We start from the raw sequence: 19,756 nt of genomic DNA on the forward strand, positions 1-19,756 counted from the left end.
AGAATTGAATGTAATGAAATTTCGATTGATATATTTCATCGTGAAGATTCATTGTTTGATATTCGTCAACAATTCGATTCGACCTCTTTACCGACTGTTGGTCACAAGCGGATTAATTAATACAAGCGTATCATAAAGAGTCGGAGAATAAGAGAACTTCAAACATTCGAAGTACGTCCAATTAACAAGTTTTCCAGCCCATTGTCTTTCGCGTCTTGTCTTCCAAATTACCATATCCGTTCCATTCGTCTATTTCCAAACAAATTAAACACGACAAAAAAAAAAAGAGAAAAAACCAAACATTCGAAAAAGTTATACATTCAAAAAACGATCGAAATTTAAATTTCACACGAGAGAGATCGAGTCTCGAAAAATCATTCTTTATGGATCACGCGCCATTCTCCTCCCAATTCCTCCTCTCTTTGCTCATTGTTCTCCTGTGCAGAAGCTGCAGGCAATTCGGAAGTTCCTCTCGAAACTGTCCCAAGCCAACATGACAGGGCGGTTCTCGATCGCGGTTCCGTCACTGAGGCAGAGATAAGGAGAGGAGTGGAGGGGGGAAGAGAGAGGAGGAATCGTATGTAGGTCGTACTGTCAGTGCCACGACCCGGTTTCAGTAGCCGCTCTCCTGCCTCCGCCCACCCCCTCGGACCCAGAATCCATCCCCGAAACCGTCGTCCTGCGTCACCTCGGCCGGTCTGCAAATCCCTAAATACATTTCCACCCTTCTCCAACCTCTTCCTCTCCCCTCCCCCTCTCTTTCTCACGCTCGCTCGCTCGCTCGCGTCACAATGACGTATTATTCGCGACACATCCCCGTTTCCATGATGAGCTCACGCTCACGAGAATTTTTCGGTCGAGTTGGAGGGGGAAGCGGGGGGGGGGGGGAGGGGAGAGGGAGTACGCTTGTTTTGTCTTTCGATTATGCGATGCAGGATTTATTATTTTTTTTTCTTTTTTTTTTTTTTTTTTTTTATCATTTTTAGATGGAAGAAATTTTTAAAATTTTCGAAATTTGTGCGAAAAGCTGGAGAAGTTGGAGGCATATGTATTAACCGTGTCCAGATCTGAAGTTAAAAATTTTCAAAATTTACGATGAATATCATGATTTCTAGATATAAAGCGTTTTCTTCCGAAGGATCGATTGTACGATCGATTTTTCCATTATACAAAAACATCCTCGAAACAGTAAGATCGGGCAAAATTTCCAATATTTATTCACTTTCTCGCTTCCTCGTTCGTTACAATCCTGTTATTACAACAACCTAATCTCCTAACCTCATCGGACGTCTTATCTATGAGATAAAAAAAAAAAAAAACAAACATCGTAAAATTCATCCAACCCGAAAAGAAACCACTTCCCCTCCCCTCCCCTCCTCGAAAATTCCATTCTTGGCGCGATCCTCGCGGGATCCGGCCAAGTAATGATCATTTAGAAAATTTTGTCGATACAATTTCTCGCCCCTCCGCGGGAGTAATTATCCGTGGTAATTATTCAAATTGGAATATCGGCGGAACGATTGGAAACGTTCAGAGGGGGCGCCGATTCGCGCGAAATAATTCCAGCCTCTCCCTCCTCCCTCCTCCCCTCCCCTCCCCTCCGCCGGCGCAAGCTTCAATTTCTTTCTCCCTCCTCCTCCTCCTCGTCCCTCTTCTCCTCCTTACTCCTCTCGCTCCCAATATTATATCCTCGAGACACTCGAAACCAGCCACGAAGCAGTGTCCCGTCCCTCAAAACGCCGTATTCGCGAGTAATTATACCAAATAATTATCGGGTATCGCGGTAGAAATAATTACTCGAAACAGTCGTCGAGGAAATAATTCGAGCACGTTTCCTCGTGGTCGTCGTCGTTGACTCTCTTGGTCGGGTTTCCTTCTTTCTCGCGTGAATCGTGAAATATGCTTTCTTTTTTTTTTTTTCTTTTTTTTTTTCTTTTAATTTTTTTTCTTTACGGTATTTGAGATTACGATTCGAGAGAAGGTAAGTGGAATTTATCCTTTTATTTTTTTTTTTTTATTTAACGCGACGATCTGATGATTATATCATCAACGATGTATAATTTCCATGTAATTTGATATAATTTATAAGAGACACAATTCGCTAATAACACTCATTTATTAGCGAACTCGTACAGATCGTAATTCTGTTTTCTAATTTCGCGGGCTAGGGAATTTCTAGTGAATTCGACCAGTTCTTTTTTTTCCCCCTAGTAATCGTGATGGGCAAAATTTAATAGTTGAATAATAATAATAATAATAGTCGGGAATAATTGTAACACGAATAATTTGTTATTTGAGCATTTTATTCGAGATTTTTAACTTTTAGTTACTTTTTTCAACGGGTTATTCGAATTCTTCTTACGATAATTTTCAATCGAGAGAGAGACAGAGAGAGAGAATCGAAGTCGAGTTGTCAAATTGAAAAAAAATTCCCTAAATTATCGATCGAGTTGATGCATCGTATCATATACCCGAAGCGTTAGAAATGATCGAATGAACGTCGAAATCGTGTATTCGCAAAAGTTTCGATTGGAGGAGGTATCGGTAGTGGGGGAAAAGTAATTTATCACGGGATATATTCCCGCTTCTCGATTCTCTCAGACACTAAACTCATTACCCTGGAAGCACACACGTATCATCACGGAGTTCACCAATTTCTCGCATTTGCATTTCTAGAATCCCGCTCAGACGCGAGGTCTCGCATCGGAATCAACTCATCCCCATTCGATCCCCTTTCACGCGAATCCGCCCACTTGACAATCTCCTCCTCCTCTCCCCCCCCCCTCCCCCCTCTCCAAAAAATTCAATAACAAAATCGACAAATTGTCAAAGATCGACAAATTTTTCAGATGTAGCAACTTTGATAATCTTAAAAAGATTTTTGGTTTTGATTTTCCCCCAATCATTATTGGTCGCAGTGAAAAATGGATTTTAGAAAGTTGAACGATTGAATAGAAGTTCTTTTTTTTTTTTTTTTTTTTTATACGTTTTATATCATCGTTAAACGCGTGGAAGAAAGATTGGAAAGTAAGTGGAACAGATCTGACATCATCAGGCAACAACAGGTAACGCAAATTAGCCGTATGTATCGAGATAATCGTGGTTTCGCAAGTAGTATATATCAATCTTTCGTCGGGCAAGAGTCGGAGCAAGACGGTCGTTTCAAGTTACAAGTAGCGTAAGCCCATCATTTGTCAAACGCGTGGAAGGAAGACATTTTCAAACGAGTCAGTCACACGTATCTCATAGAATCGTTTTAAGTAGTATAACCTATTTATTCGTCGAACGCAGTGTGGAAGACATTTTCAGACGAGTGGTGTAGATGAGCCACACGTCGGGCAGTCATTCTAAAATTTTCGTTAAAATTCCGTAAAATTCCAAAAATAAGAAAGGAAAAAGAAAAGAATCGTCGAAAATTAAGCAATGCACAGCAATCGAGAAATGGAGGAAAAAAGGAGGGAAAGAGTAAGCCGCAGGAGCGCATATGGCGGAGATTAAAAGGAAGATTAAAGAAGAGATTAAAATAAACTGGGAAGAAGGCGTAAGTAATTTCGTTCGTTTAAATTTTCAACGAAACTCGCATGGAAAATATCGCATGGCTGGCCGAAAAGCAGGAAGGAGGAGGAAGTAGGAAGAAGCGGCGCGTGCACTCGCATACGCGCGCGAAATCGCCCGATTAGTATGGCCGCCTGTGAACGAGCCTGTGGGGTTATTCAAATCGGAGAAAACGTGGGATCTTGAATATTCAGCACGTCGCTCACACGGATGTCCTGCGACAGGATAACACCGGATACGGGATCCCGTGCCGGCTTACCAGATAGGAAACACCGCCCTCGCCACCGTTTGCCGAGGATCAGAAAATAATCTCGAACCGAGTGAATTTTCACCACGATCGATTTGTTGAAAAATTTCCGTGTATTCGTTTTATTTAATTAGCATTGGAATTGTATTTGACCGATTGTCCGAAAATTCGTAGTCCGTTCTACTTTCACTATCTTTCTTCCCGAAGTTTTGCTCGACAAATGATAATCCTATACTACTATATTCGTATGTCCGATAAATGATCGATCTATACTATTTATCAGACGCGTGATGTCTGACACGTGACTGATTTGCGTCACTTGTTGTTGTGAAAACGTAAATGGCCTGTTCCATTTACCTTTCAATCTTTCTTCCATGTCGTTTTGACAAACGACTATTCCTTCACGACTATTCGTCTTAAAATGATTATCTTATTCTACGTATCTGACGAAAGATTGATGTATAACATTTGTAAATAAGATCTGATTTACTTGTTGTTGTTGTTGTTGTTGTCTGAAAATGTCTATTCCATTTAGTTTCCTATTTTTCTTCTACGCATTTGACAAATGACACGTCCTTATACCACTTGTCTTAAATCGACTGTTTTATTTTACGAGTCTGACAAATGGTTGACCTAGTTACACTCGCGAGGCCATAATCGTCTCACCACAAAATGCTCTTTCTGCGTATATGTTCTTTTTAAAATCGTAAGTATATTACTAATAAGTGTAAAATAAAATACAATAGAATCGTCAAATAATCGTTGAATATCGGATGACAATCGAGACGAGGAGGGGGAATTAAAGATTCTCGTTTGATTCGATTCTTGATATCACGTGTCGTTAGGCCTATCAGAAATTGATCAGAATGCGAGCTACGCGCGAAGGGATGTAGCCGTTGGGAAATCCGGGCAGACCCTTCTCTGCCGGTTTAATTAATTTATCAAGGCAGACGATGTCCTCTTGATTCGACTCGACGTTCATTATAGATATCCTCGTCGACATTATATACCGACCGTTCGCGCCTTACCTTCTGGGAACTATTCCATTTAAGGCGAGAATAATTTCCTGTAAACCGCGAACCTCCTTTCATTTCCTATCTATCATTTTTTTTCATCTTTTCTCTAGATTCTCGAATTTTTTTGCAATACAACTTTTTCCTAGTAATTTTTTTTTTATAAGTTCTAACGTTTACTTTATTTCCTTTGTTACGTATGTTTAGATAGGGATCGAGGACAAGAAATCTTTTGTCTATTTTATGACATTCATTTGCATCTATCATTTGCACGCCATCTATATAGGTTACGTTTAGCTATTGTTAAACAACTCCATTATCGTGTTGTAAATCATTACTAATCGACTCCCTTTTCGCACTATCTTCAAATCTCTTAAATCTCTCAAATTCCTTGACCTGGAAACATCGATCCAAAATGAGAGAGTTTCGAAAGTTTTCTTGCTTTTTTCGTTGAGACGCGCAGACTATGGAGAGTTTCCTTTCTATTACATTACATTACTCGATTAAGATGCACGGACCATGGAGAGTGCTCTTTTTATACTGCACGCTTGACCAATCAGAATCGTATTCTAGTACTCCATTCGTTTCTCTATTTAACATTCTTACAGAGAAAAATATTTATTCGAATAATCAAGATCGCTATATCTATTTTCATTCGAATTTCTTACAAAATTACTTATACATGCGGATCATTTTCGCTCACTACCAGAATAAGTTTCCGCTATTCTATTAACGCGGCTCGAGACCCATTCCGATTGTCCCTTCCCCAAGAATTACACCTTCTTCCATGCCGTTTCTCCTCACCATTTTTTCTCCCTCTCCCACTTCACTCCTCTCTCTGTTCCTCCATGGTGAAATTACGTTTCACGGGGTCCAAGAAATCTCATTTCCGGGGAACTCGAATGTTATTCTATTTTCCGTCTGTGTCTCTGCACGAGAGCGTCAACGAGTTTTGCGATTCGGCCCGCGGAATAATCCGTTGTTGCAATAAAGGACGTAGAAACGTAAACGAGCCACGATTCAAAAGGAAAAGGTTCCTCCGTCTTTTACCTTGCAAAAACAAATTCGTATCTAATCCACGAACGCTACCATTACGACCGAAAGGGACTTGAATCGACGGCTATCTTTCTGTTTTTTTCGTGAATATTCCACGAGCATTCGGCGTAACGGTCGATCGCATTCTAGCATCGTCTTCGTATGGTGATATGTGTATTTGAACGTGTTCGATGTTTTTTTTTCGATTAATTACGTGCTTTATAGAGTCAGATAGTTAATCAGCGTTAGTTATATATAAATTTCACCAAATCGTGATCAAGCAATACTTACAAATCAATGGATAAGATTTTACAAAGTATTGCACATTATTCGCGATGCAAAATTGAACGTGTCAATTAATTATAAATCCCTTCGTGTCGGTGTCATCATCGACCAATACCACTTTCAATCGGTCGGGCACATTACAGAGCAACGCTACTCGCATTCGATCCTTCGATACTTTCCAATATTTATCTCGAACACCGAACAGACACAATATCTACTTGTGGACATCGCCGGAGGGATGGTGTCCAATCAGTGACCCAATAAACTCTTCATTCCCCTATAAACTTCTTACCAACCGACCATCGCGAATATTATAGAGTCACTCCATTTTTCCATTGCACCTGCATCCCTACCACCTTTATTATATCACCGCTTCCAAGCAAACTCGAATTAAGCTCGATTATCGTTTATCATCGATTCGTACTACTTAAAAACCTCTCGGTATCAATACTCGATTCAACAACTTTTTTTCAACCTTTTCACCCCGATGTCCTCGAAACATTCTTTATTCTTTTTCTCCAATTCGCTCCTTTTTCTCTCTCTCTTTACAAACAGGGTTAAAGAGCGGAACAGGAGGAGGTGTTCATTCACGGCTACGATGGAAAAGGTGTTTTCGGCACGAGGCCAGGAGGGGAGGGAGGGGGAACCGCGGGAGAACCGCGCGACTTTAAGTTGCCGGCCGAGGCTTTCGAAGCCGACGAAAGTGAAAGCTCCCCCCCTCGTTCTTTCATTAGGGGAGGGGGAGAGACATGCATTTGGAAGAAGGTCGGAACCCTAGAGACCGTGTAATCCCCTTCGAGGGGATGCACTTGATTTTCTTTCGCCTCTCGACCATCCCATCCATCGGGGAGGGGATGGTCTTAACGAAGAGGTCGACGACCCTCCAACCCTTTTCTTCACCGTTCCGTAGTGGACGACCGTTGTCCAATTTCACTCTCTCTCTCTCTCTCTCTCTCTCTCTCTCCTTTCTATTTGCGAATAGTACTCTCGAACGTTCAGAAGTGGAATTCTCACGAGTTGAAATTTCATTGTGGAAATTTCTGGCCTCTTAAACGGGCGACAAGTTCGATTTCCATCGAATAATCATTCTCGATCTGTCATCGAACGATCGATTGTTCGATCTCTTTGTTTATATCGCGTAAAGAAAACGTACGAAACGAGGATTATTAATTCGTGAAAAATCGAGAATCAAGGACGCCAGTCCTTAATGGCGTAACAGCGTTGGGACCGATTAATAAAACTGGATTCGCAGCTGTGACCAGCCTCGGTGGTTGCATACGCGAATGCGCCTGCGCGCGCACTTGCTGCTGTTTACCCGTGCAAATTTTCATATTACAGGGACGCTTTATTGGCTGGCTGTCGATAAATGGTTTCATTAGTCGGAGGAACGGCTGGCCGTGATTCAGGACGCCTGGTGGAAAAATGGTCGAACTAGCAATCGTTCCCCACTCCCCACTTCGAGGCGTTTGGATATTTATGAATTTTCCAATGGGTCATATTGGTAATTTGAAGATAATACGAGGGCGAGTCTCTCGTAATACGATTGGTTCGGATAAGTCGTGAATTATTTCTCGTGGAAAAAATTCGTAGGGGGAGGGGGGAGGTATATATTTTTCTACAAGCGTACAATTCTCTATTATTATCTATTTGGAAGATGTTTCGACTTATTGAATTTAAAATTTATTTATAAAATCGAAATAAAATTCAAATCAATAAACGAAAGAATATTTTTCGAACATTTATTTTTTTTTTTTATAAAACGAATAAATTTCGTCCATTGTATATCAAGAATCGTTAATTTTCTATCGAAAAAGCAATCTTTTGGTAATTGATTAAAAAAAAAAAAATACAATTCGAATTGACAAAACGATCGATTACACATGAAATTAGATTTAAAAAAAAAAAGGAAGGAAGATCGATTTTATAAATTGGAAAATTCATGGATGCAGCTTTCATTCTGGCTCAATTTTTCGGAAGCGGTACATTTTGGAAAGGGATTGAACGAGTAACTTTTCTTCATTCAAATCCGTTTAACGTTGTTATTACAATCAATAGAATATTTCATCCTTCTTAATTAAGAGGCAAAAGCGTTTCAAACTCTTCAAATCTCGCAACACTTTCACGATTCTTTGATATATTCCAATCCACAACACGAGTTTGGAACGATATTTAATTTATAACAACTTTAAATCTTTATTTACCGCATTCAAACACCAATATCGCTATCCAATATTTCTCTCCTCCTCCGCATCGAGAAATAAAAATACCGTTTACGAAATTACTCGCCGAGATACTTCGTCGATTAGTGGCAAATTTTTCGAACCTAACCTTAAAATTGGCCGTTGGAAAAATTAATTTGAAAATTTAAAAGTTAAAATAATAAACGAATAAAAAGTTGGTTTGCAATAATAAATTTACTTAACGAATTTATGTACTTGTACGTGATATAAATTTATACAGTTGACTGCATTTTGTATAATTTATACTCGTTCGTTGCAGTTGTGCGCAGCGTTATTCTACGCGTCGAGTGATAAATTGTTCGAGTATTTTCCTTTTTTCTTTTTTTTTTTTTTTTATTTAATTTTAATCGTTAAAATTTTATCCATCTAACCTCGATCTTTTTTCAAACTCTTTTTCAACGAAAAAAAGAGTTTAAGGTTTGAAAATTTTGTTTTGTAATTGTAGTTTTAATTCGAGCAAAGTTGGACAGGCTTGAAAAATTAATTTAACAACGATTAAATTTACTTTGAGTAACAATTTCATTTAAAATGCTCGAATAACGTTTATTCCTATAACTACTATAGTTGATCTTTGCATAATTATTCGCGGTTATTCTACGCTTTGAATAGTAAATTATTCAAATAGCTCATTGAACTAACTTTATTCTTAATGTCTCTATTGCTTCGTTGCAATTTAAATATCATTTCTATCCTGTAACTTTCTTCGTGTATAAAACTAACATATATATATATATATACACGTATATAGTCTTCCATTCTCCGTATCGTAAGTTTTTCCGAATCGAAATTCTTCTCTTACAATCAAATGCGAGGCAAACTAGTTTGAATTTGAAAAAGCGAAGAGATGGTTGGATAAATTTTTTAGATTAAAAAATAAAGTTGCTCGAACGATTTTATTATTCGAAAAGCGTCGAATAACTCTGTGTGTAACAAGTTCGAACATTTCATTTAAAACAAACTCGTCCAATAAAACGAATCACGTCCTTCGTTTATCCTTCGAAATTACCTGACTCTCCAAAACTTAAACTTAATTTCTCGAATATTATCGTCACAATTACGACACAACTCGTGCATAGTCATCACATTCTTGAGACATTTTCTCTCATTTATGTTTTTTTTTTTCTTTTTTAGAAAAAGGATCCACTTGCATCTATCTCCACCAAACCAACGTCCAACTTCCTCTCGGACCGACTTCTCTCATAATCTCCAACCCCGTTCCTTCCATTTTCGAAAGGAGAGAGAGGCGAGAGCACGGCCGAATTTCGAGCTCGCCAACCCGCGTTGACAGCGCGTAGCGCAGCTCGCTCCGCTCTGGATTGCCGTGCCGGCCCGCGCGCACTAATCAATATGGAGGGGAGCGCTTTCGAAGCGAGTAGGGGTGCTCACCCCTCACTCCTTCCAACTATCCCAGCCACATTGCGCCCTTCTCTTCCTTCCAAAAAACTTCTCCACTCTCCTATCTCTCTTTGATTCACGCACCAGAGGCAGAAACCCTCTCGCTCGCTTCCTTCCTTCCAAAAAATCCTCTTCTTCCCTTCTCTCTCTCGTTCACCCTTTCTTCCAAAAAATCCTTTTCTTCCTTTTTCCCTCGCATCTCCTTTTTATCCACGCACGAGGGAGAAACTCTCTCTTTCTTGCTCACCCTTTCTTCCAAAAAAATCCTCTTCCCTTTTTTTTTGTCACGTCTCTTTTTCACTCACGCACAAACCCTTTCTCTCTCTCTCTCCCCCTCACCCATCCTTTCTTCCAAACTATCCCAGCCACGTTGCACCGTTCTCCTCCCTCCCAGACCCCCTTTTTTCCCTCGTACACTCGCGCCTCTCTCTCTCTCTCTCCATTCAAGTCCCTTTCTCTCTCCCTCTCTCTTTCTCTCTCCCTTTCTGGTGGAAAGGGCGGTGGAGGGGGTGGAGAGCGAGCGCAGCTGGGGGGTTGGAACGGTTGGATCCGCTCAGTAGGTATCGCGACGCGCTGCCGGCCGTAGCGCGCACTCTCCTGGCCCTCGAACTGGGTCACAAGCCCTCCGGACGAGGCACCGAGCGGAGCACACCGGGGCCAGTTGCGCGCCACGCAACACACGCGACACGCTCCCTCGTTACTTCCCCTCCCCCCCTTTTTTTTATCATTACTATTATCATTATCGTCGCACAGAGAGACGGGGAGACGCGTTCGTTTCTCCTCTTCTATATGGGAAGTATATATATATATATATATGTACGTGTTTTATCCTCGTGTTTGTGTTCTCTCGGTTCGTATAGTGATATATGTATGTATGTATGTATATATATATATATACATTGGAGAATTTCCAAGGAGGATGTGCGAAGTGGTGCGAATATTCGAAAGAGTGTGGAGGTTAGATTTTGGGGGGAGAGAGTTTACGCGAGCGGTTGATCCTTTGGCATTTTGGAAGGGTTGGCTGGGTTGGCAGTCGCGGGGACTGGTCAAGGACGTGCGGTGACGCAAGCTCTCGCAACAGCGGCCTTTCGTTTACCCGAGTTTTCCTTTCCGAGCTTCTTCGAGTTATTAATCGGTGGTATTCGACACCTGCAATAATTAGTACGGTTATTCGATAAGTTAAACACTATTATCTGGTAATATCAAACAGATACTATTATTTAGACACTAATTTAATACTAATTTATCAAGAAAGGTGAGAGTAGTTGAATATACTATCTGAATATCGTCTATTCTATTAGATTCTATTAGTAATATATGACAATATAGTTATAATAATTACCGGTTACTCTCGATAACTTTCTCGATAAATTGTTATTAAGGATTTTGGAAGATAAGGTGAAGTATGAATTGCGAAAGCTCGAATTAAGGAGCAAGATCTCGATCGCGATAGCGCACGTGTGAAAGTGCGAGGTGGAGGATCGATGGTCCCTTTGTGGACTCCCTCGTGGAGGGAAAAAGCTGGTTCCTCTTCTTTGATCGGATCGAAACGAGGAAAAAGTGTGGCCGTTTTCTCCCTTTCCATGAGTCAGACTCATGTCGACGCTGGTAACTCCACCAAAACGAGCAGTCCGCCGATTCTTCAAAGGGAGGAGTGGATCTCGCGTATCCACTCGAAACTTCACGGAAAGCAGGGGAAAAGAAATGCTTCTTCTTCACCTTTACGTGCGTCGTGATTAATCGTCTGAAATACGACAGTTCGAATTATTCCTTTTTCCATCGATTAACGTAACGATTCTTCCTCTTCTCGTTCTCAAATAGGAATTTTCATTTCTTTATCGTACGCGAGAATCGAAGAAGAAAAACCGTTCGTATTTATACGTTAGGTTAGGTTTTACCCACCTTTCGTTGAGAAAGATTCGAAAAACAAAAATGGTTCTTCCATTTGTAGGTTAGGTTTTAAAATCGTTCAGATTTCTATTCCTCCATACGGACGTAAGGTTAGGTTAGGCTAGAAGAGGATAATACTTACATTCGAAAAAAAATTCTTCGAACTTTCGCATAACGTTTCGTCCATCGTCGGAAAAAAATTTTTTTTCAGTAACCGTTTTAACCATATCCCATTCGCATCCTCGAAGGGAAGATCGTGTATAAAAAAAACCCTTTCAAACTTCCACCCCATGTTTCCTCCTTCTTTCATTAGTATCCTCTTCTTTTCTCACATTTTCAACCTTCTCCCTCCTCCACCACCATACTTTCAATCATTTCCACCCTCGCTCTGACCCCCTCCCCCTCGTTCGCCTCGATCAAAAGTCATCCCTCTCCCTCCCCCAAGTCTGTTCCCCCAACCCCCATCGCGTGGCTCCGACTAATAGGTCGGCACGGCTGGGGAGAAGGCGAGATTTCACGGTATTAAAAACGATCCCGCCGCGGAAATTCGAGCAATCTGTCTGATGGAAGGACAGCACGCCGCTGACAAACTACTTTCAATCAACCGGCCGGGTATACGTCGCGGAATATACATTTTCAGATTGCCAGTTTCTTTCGCGACGCGCCCCGTCTTTTTTTTCTTTTCTTTTTCCTTCTTATATTCTCTTCTGCCGCGCAGTTTCCCCTTTTACGATCCCTTTATTTCGAGGCGTCGAGGTTGTTTTTAGCGAAACGAGACGATGACGCGTTGCCGTCGGTCCGAGCAATCGATACCTCGCGTGTCGAGCACAGTGTCACGGGGTCATCCGTGACTTTTCCTTCTTTCGAGGCCGCCTCGAGGAGGGTTCTTTTTTGATCGAATCCCCCATCTGGGGGATGGATTGATGGAGGAAGGGTGACTTTGGCTTTTCGATTGCTTCCCCATCGTTTGTTCTTGTTTCTCCTTAGAGTATGAGTAATGATTTCTTTTTTTAATTATTGCTCCCTCTTTGGTTGTATTCTTGCTTCTTGATGGAATAGAATAGATTATTCTAGATTTTTTTTTATTGATCCTTGGTTGATTCTTGTTTCCTGTTAGCGTAGAATGATTTGGATTGTTCTAGATTTTTTATTGCTCCTTGGTTGGGATTATTCTTGTTTCCTGAAAAAAGTAGAATGATTTAGAAATTTTATAAGGGAGAAATTTAATGAGAGATAAAGTATGTAAAATATCAAGTGGTGGAAGAAGGAAAAGGTTTGAACTATTATTCTTCCTTAGTTTATTCTTATTTCCTTCTTATCTTCTATTTATTTATTGCTCCTCTTTTATTCTTGTTTCCAGATAGAATAGAATGATTTAGATTGTTCTAGATTGTTCTTGTCCTTAGTTTATTCTTATTTTCTGGAAGAGTAGAATGATTTGGAAAATTTAAAGAGTGTTTTTGAATTCTTCTGTTCAGGGTTTTTTATTGCTCCTCCTTGGTTTATTTCTTATTTTCTGAAAAATATAGAATGATTTGTGATGAATTATATGAAATGTGAGGTTATTCCTTTTTAAAGAATGTTGATAGATTCATCAAGAATCAATTTTCTTTTAAGAATATGTATGTATAGGTAAAAAGATTAGGTATTTTAAATTCTCCTCTGTATATTAATATATTACTTATTTTTTGAACGTAGTAGTGTCACATTATCCAAGAATGATTTACCCAATTTAACAATTTTGTTTAAATTATCGTTTTCAAAAATTTTCAATTGAAAAATCAATTGAGCAAACATCAAATTATCGGAGCAAACTGTTCAATCGATAATTTCGAATAACAAAGAGATTTCTCATTTCCGAACAATCAGTGATTAATTTCTGAACCCTGAAAAAATAATGGCGGATGAATTTAGTCACTCGACAAAATGGTTGTCACATTCAGGTTGCTCGTATATTTATTGGGAGTCGCAGGTATCGTGTTGTTTAATCGTCGAGTGAATGGGGGGAAAAGTACAAAGAAGAGGGTACTCCTGGGTCAGTGTACTCGTGTAAACAGCTCCCATCAAGGGTGCAAGGTATAGCGGTTCCATTCAGAGGAATACAACTTGCATATCATTGTCGAAAATATTCCTATCTATAAATTGCGATACTAGTTGTTTAATGAAAAGGGACGCCAACTTTCTCTATTTTTAAAGATAAATTTGCTTTTGCAATTTTTCTAATCGTTGAAGAATCATCTTCCCTTAAATGAAATTATTCGAAATTTCGAAATATCTTTTCGAAGAAGAGGAGCATAAAAATGTAAGCGTTATTACTTTTGCGAAGATTATTAGATTTGTTACGATTCTTCTTAACACGGTAAATCTGTTGCAAGATATCCGTGTATTTTGTCAATAATCTATTGTTATTGATTAGGTTAGATAGTTGGATCAAGAAGTATGTTGTTACAGGTTAAAATAAATTGGAACGGTTAAAGGAAAATTTCAAAGATTCTCTATCTTGGATTTCTACTATTTTGAAGAATTTGTCATTGCAAGAATCGTATATTTTCAGAATATCGAAATCTATTGAGATGAATAAATAATTTTTATTGTTATAGATTAAAATAAATTCGACGTTAGTCAATGTATTTGTTTATTTTCTCTTGAGAATAATCGAAATCGAATTAAAAGGAAAATTTGGGAATGATTTCTCCACGAGAAACTCGCAGAATTCTTCGAAAGCTTTCGCATTTAATCTTGGAGATTAAATTACTCCATCGATAATACAGTTTCCAATTTAATCGTCGATAAATTTAAACGTAATAGAATTCTGTGACTGTTGGGAACGTCTCGAGAAAATTATACGATTCTTTTCGAATCTTCTATATTCCCAGGGACAAATTTTATCCTCGGTTAAATCGATAATTTAATCTTCGTGATTGAATTACCCCTTATTCAACCTTCTCACGTCTTTCAATTTACTATCCATAAATCTCAAAATAGTATAACCTTGTTACTCTTCCCGGTATCGTCTCAACACAGATGTGGAAATTCCTTGGAATCTTCTTACTTTTGTCTAGTATTTTCTCTTTAATCATCGAGATTAAATTATTCCATCAATTTTTCTACTTTATTCTCGAAACGATTCCTTAGAAACTTGCAAGAAACATTCCTGGTAAAAAAAAAAGTAATTTTAAAATATTCCACTTTCTCGTTCTCCAAAACTCTTCTTCATATTTTTCTTCGCGTGGAGTGCAATATCATTTAATCATCGAAGCTTTTATCGAATTCTTGACAAAGAAATAATTCTATTAAAACGTTTCTTCATTCTTTTTCTCTTAGAGAAAATGAAAATATCGTAAATATTGATGCTTCAATCAAAATCTCAAAAAATAATTCTTTCTTCAACAACTTTGGACTTTTCAAAATTCATTTTTTTCTTCGCATAGAATGCAAAATCGTTTATAATTGATGTTTCGATAAAAAAATAATTCCAAAATCTTTTTCCATTCCTTTTTCCCTGGAAATGAAAATATACTATAAATATCGATAAGTGGATGGAGAGCAAAAGTTAATTAAAAAAAGAGAAGAAATGGAATAATCGGGATAAATGGCGTTTGTCCTTGGGCGGCAAGCAGGTCAAGTGTTCTCGTCCCAGAGATGACCTTCACGAGTGCAGGACGCAGAATTATTTCCGCACTGCGCACCCTCTTTGCCTCGTGGCTGGTCTCGAGATCTAGACAACTCTTCTTCTCACCTTTCCGCCGAATCTTTCTTTTTTTTTTTTCTTCCTTCTCGCTTCACCGACTTCCTGGGCTAGCCAACTTTTCTGCCGTTTACACTTTCTCTCTTGGTCTTCTAACCTAATTTTTTCTTTCGTCTCTCTGTAAAAAGAAAATCTTTTTTTTTTTTTGAAATCTTTCATTGAATTTCCTCGTTATCCGATCATTGTTAATTTACTATCAATGTGAATCTATGATTCTTCAAAAAAAAAAAAAAAATAGCCAAGAGAAATCGAAACTTTTCTCGAGTTTGATGTAAAAATCATCAAATATTTCTCTCCTAATCATTGTTACAATTCTATTACTAATACAACCGATTCTTTTTCTTCACAAAAAAAAAAAAAAAAAAAAGAATATCAAAAAGAAAAAATTGTTCAAATTTGATATAAAAATTCACTATCTACAAATCATTATAATTCTATTAATATAACCTAACCTTGAAAAAATAAAAATAAAAGAATAACTCACAGTCAGAGAGATAGAGTTTGGCAACAAAAGTTATTATAATATATAATACTACCACTACAACCAATTGTTTCAAAAGAAAAAGAAGAAAAAAAAATTCGTAACGAAAAAAGTTTACACCAGTTTGACGGCAAAAGTCATCTGTGGACGCTACAAGATGAAAAAGTCACTCGATCGCAGCTCCGTCCAGCGGAGGAGGTGGAGAGGAAAGTGAAGTTTGGAACGGAAACGGTTCGCCCGCGTTCGTTTCGCGCTCCAGCCACTTGACGTGGTCGTTGATCAAAAGCGAACACTCGAGAATTTCTCAAGGAGAGTTGTTCTTTGAAGCGAGAATTCCTTCGAGATCCCTCGGCCGTTTGTCTTTGACAATAATCACCGGTCTCGAGCACTCCACTGTCCCCGATACAACCCTCCAAACGAACGTGTTTTCTTACAGCCAATGCTCTCTTTTCCATTCTTTCTATCCACAATATTGTTTCACGATATCTATGAAAATTTCTCTCTCATACACTGTGATACGTTAAGTTCGAACGATTTAACTTTGTTTACTCGTGATAACGATTGCGAAATTTAATAGATTATTACAGGAAATTATAAATATTTACGGAAAGATATCGTTCTTTGATATAGACGATATTTCTTTTAATGTATCGTCGAGGTTTGTTACATTGAATTTGTGAAAACTTTAGTCGGCGGTTTGTCAAAAAATTATTAACCTAAGAAATCAGAGATTAAATAAATTTTTGTTTCAACATCAATTAATTTCATTTTAAATCAAAATTAAATAAAAACTTATTTAACTGTTGATCGATTTAACAATTTGCATTGAGTTTAAATTAGTTTTCTCGATGTGATTTAACCTAAAAATAAACTTCGAAGAAATGTTCTTGTTATTAACTTTTTAATGAACAATGACTACCAATATATAATCTTTGCAACACTATTCAGAATGATAATATTCGACGATATATTAAAAAAATCATTGAAATCAAAGAATATTATTTGTAAACGTAATTTCCATATAGCTCATAATTTCACAATGATCTTTAATTCTTTTGCACGGGAATAGTAAAGAAGCAATTTTGCAGAAACGCGTATCACATTTATTATATGTTACGTAAAAAGGAAATTCTAAGAACTTTAAAATTTTGGAAAGATGAAAAGTCAAGGACGAATTCACGAGAAAACTGGATTGCTCTGTGTCCTTATTTCGAAGACGGGTCGAGGACGAGCAACGACTCTTCGATCGAGCGGAAATTAACCCTCTTCCCCCTCCTCCTCTTCATTCGATAGGTCACTTTGCGTGATTCTTCTTCCGTTTTCGAATCGTAGAAGTACCATTCGTTCCATCTTACGTAAAACCGTGCAACGTATTACGTAAATTGAAAAGTTAATTCTTTCGTTTATTGGACGGTTTCAAAGTCTTCGACGATAAGTAATTATTACCTCGACTAGAAGTTTCTTCCTTCGAGGATTTTTAGCATGGAGCTTCAATTTTAACCTGTTAACTGGGTCGTTTCGTTCGAAACTCGAGGCGAATTAATCTTAGTTAGAGACCAGTCTTGGCCCTAATGTAAATACGATATAATCAAGCTAATCGTATGAATGTAGCGATGCGTTGAAAACAGGATGTCTCTGGATATGTGAGTGATTATGTTTCAAAGTCGATTCCATTTCTATAACAGGAATCAAGTTTGAAATTTTAATCGAGAGATTGAAATTCTATTTCATCGCATTCTTTTTTAACTCTTATATTATCCACGATGAAATATTCTTCAAATTAATATAAAATGAAAAATTTGTTATCTTCCTTTTAAAAAATTTTTAAATTTAACTACATCATGTCGTTAATATGTTTTATATTTCGATTTACGATTTCAAAAATAAAAAATTGAATAATATTACTTAATTAAAATTTTTTCTCTTCGTAATTAAAAAAAAAAAAATATTCCAATCTTAGAATTTGATTCCTGAAATCAAAAATTGAACAATATCAAAAATTTTGATTAATCGAATCAAGATAATAAAATAATTTTCTCTCATATTAAGAAAAAAAAGTACGTACGAATTTTTCATACCACTAGATCTCATTCTCCTTGGAAATTGTTCGAAAACAACCGACAATCGATATCAAAGTGGCCATTTCCACTTTCCTCCCTTGTAACTACTGCTCCCCTTAGTTAGACGCGACGAGGGTGCAAGTTCACTCCGCGTCCTTGACCCACTCGCGTGTTTAACGATCCCCGAATCGAAGAGGTAGCCTTAAAAAAGAAAATTAATTAGAGCACGATCGTTCCAGTGGAAACGAGAGGGATTAAAGGGTGGCAAGATCGATAAATGGTCGAGAGATTCATGAAAATACCCTTGTTTCGAAGTTCGCCACGATGTGTGATCATCTGTTTTTATCTTGGTGATGATTACGTTAAATTCAGTGGGGGAAAAAGGTCGAAAGGGTGAAAAATAAAAAAAATAAAAAAGAAAAAAAAAAGAAAGAAAAGATGAGAAATTCAAAGACTCAAAAAGTGATTTTTTTGAGAGAATAGATTGATCGCGAATTATGACGTTGTGACGTGTGATTTTGTGACGTGTTGGGTTTTTGGAAGAATTCTGGTATTCGTTGCTGGTGTTCTACGCAGGTGAGTTTGTAACAATTTAGATTTTTCTTTTATCTTAATTTTAATTGTAATTATCATTTGTGTTACATAAATGTCGTAGTGTCTCAGAGATTCTCTAACTTAACCTCTTTTAAAAAAATTCCATATCATCAAATTTAAATTTCTTTCTTATGTAAATTAGCATTGAAAATGTTTCTTTTATATATTTGAAAAACTTAATCTAAATTAATCTCCTCCAAAAAAATTCGATATTATCAAATTTAAATTCATTTTTAATGTAAATTAGTTTTAAAATTGTTTTTGTATATTTTCCATCCATTATTCAAAAACACTAAAGATAATCTTAATAACTTTTAATTAGTGGATTGTTTATTAATTGACATGACGTAATGCATATAACGTATATAAAAACATAAAATATCCAAAACATGATATATTGATATTTGAAAAATAAAACAAGTTTCTATTTCTTTAATAAAATAATAATAATAGTGTTAATAAAAACTTGATTTTGCATAAAATTTAATTTAGAAAGATATAATTCTAATAACTTCTAATAACTTTTACTAATTTCTATGATTAGATTAGGTTAATAGTTAGGTTAATATATGATAATATGTTTAAAACATCCAAAAAATCGAATATATTAAAATGACGAGTTAATTTTAAATAGTAAAAATAGAAGATTATTTTTATCTCATAATTTTATACGTATTTCGCGTGAAATTTCGGATGGTTATCTTTCGGGTAATTTAATCACGGTAAAGTTCGTAAGGTGTTAAATTACTTTAAATAATCGAGAGAAACTCAAGAACTCCAATTATATTAAATCCAAGTTCCAAACTAACCGTGGAATATGGAATCAAACCTTGAACTTTCCAAGATCTTTGGAAATAAAAATTTTGTAATTAAACTTCACGAAAATGAGAATTTTAAAGTACAAACTTCAATAAAATTCTGATTCAAATATTTATCTATTCGAAATTTATTAAATCGCAAATAATTTATCAATTTCTATTTTCTATTCTTCATAGATTCTTAAATTCTCTGATGATTAAAAAAACGAGTTCAATATGAGATTTTCCACAGAATTTCACGAATCCACATGATCAAATACATCGTTGGCAATATTCTTGGGAAAGAGAAGGATCGATGGAGTGTAATCTCGATCGTCCTAATAGTATAGTTGTTAGACTTCGTTCGCTCTGTTTCCCAGGATTTTTAAAGTTTCCTCGGTAGCTACTAACCTTGT

General features: G+C 37.2%; 2 long non-coding RNA genes across 2 annotated transcripts in view; one reads left to right on the forward strand and one right to left on the reverse strand.

Annotated features, from left to right (window-relative positions):
- Nucleotides 1-10,534: 10,534 nt before the first annotated feature.
- On the reverse strand, nt 10,535-11,808 carry LOC147658018 (uncharacterized). Its single transcript, XR_015291265.1, has 3 exons — nt 11,673-11,808; nt 11,113-11,514; nt 10,535-10,919 (listed from the first exon to the last, which is right to left on the reverse strand). It is a non-coding gene; the product is annotated as an uncharacterized LOC147658018 (long non-coding RNA).
- A 5,903-nt stretch (nt 11,809-17,711) lies between these two features.
- LOC116414027 (uncharacterized) overlaps nt 17,712-19,756 on the forward strand; it is a 37,148-nt gene continuing 35,103 nt past the window's right edge. Inside the window, exon 1 of the long non-coding RNA XR_015291256.1 lies at nt 17,712-18,525. This is a non-coding gene — a long non-coding RNA (uncharacterized LOC116414027). The remainder of the gene's footprint in view (nt 18,526-19,756) is intronic.

Source organism: Apis florea, unplaced genomic scaffold, assembly GCF_048593485.1.
Source record: "Apis florea isolate Af1SG1 unplaced genomic scaffold, ASM4859348v1 contig_2411_pilon, whole genome shotgun sequence".
Classification (NCBI taxonomy): domain Eukaryota; kingdom Metazoa; phylum Arthropoda; class Insecta; order Hymenoptera; family Apidae; genus Apis; species Apis florea.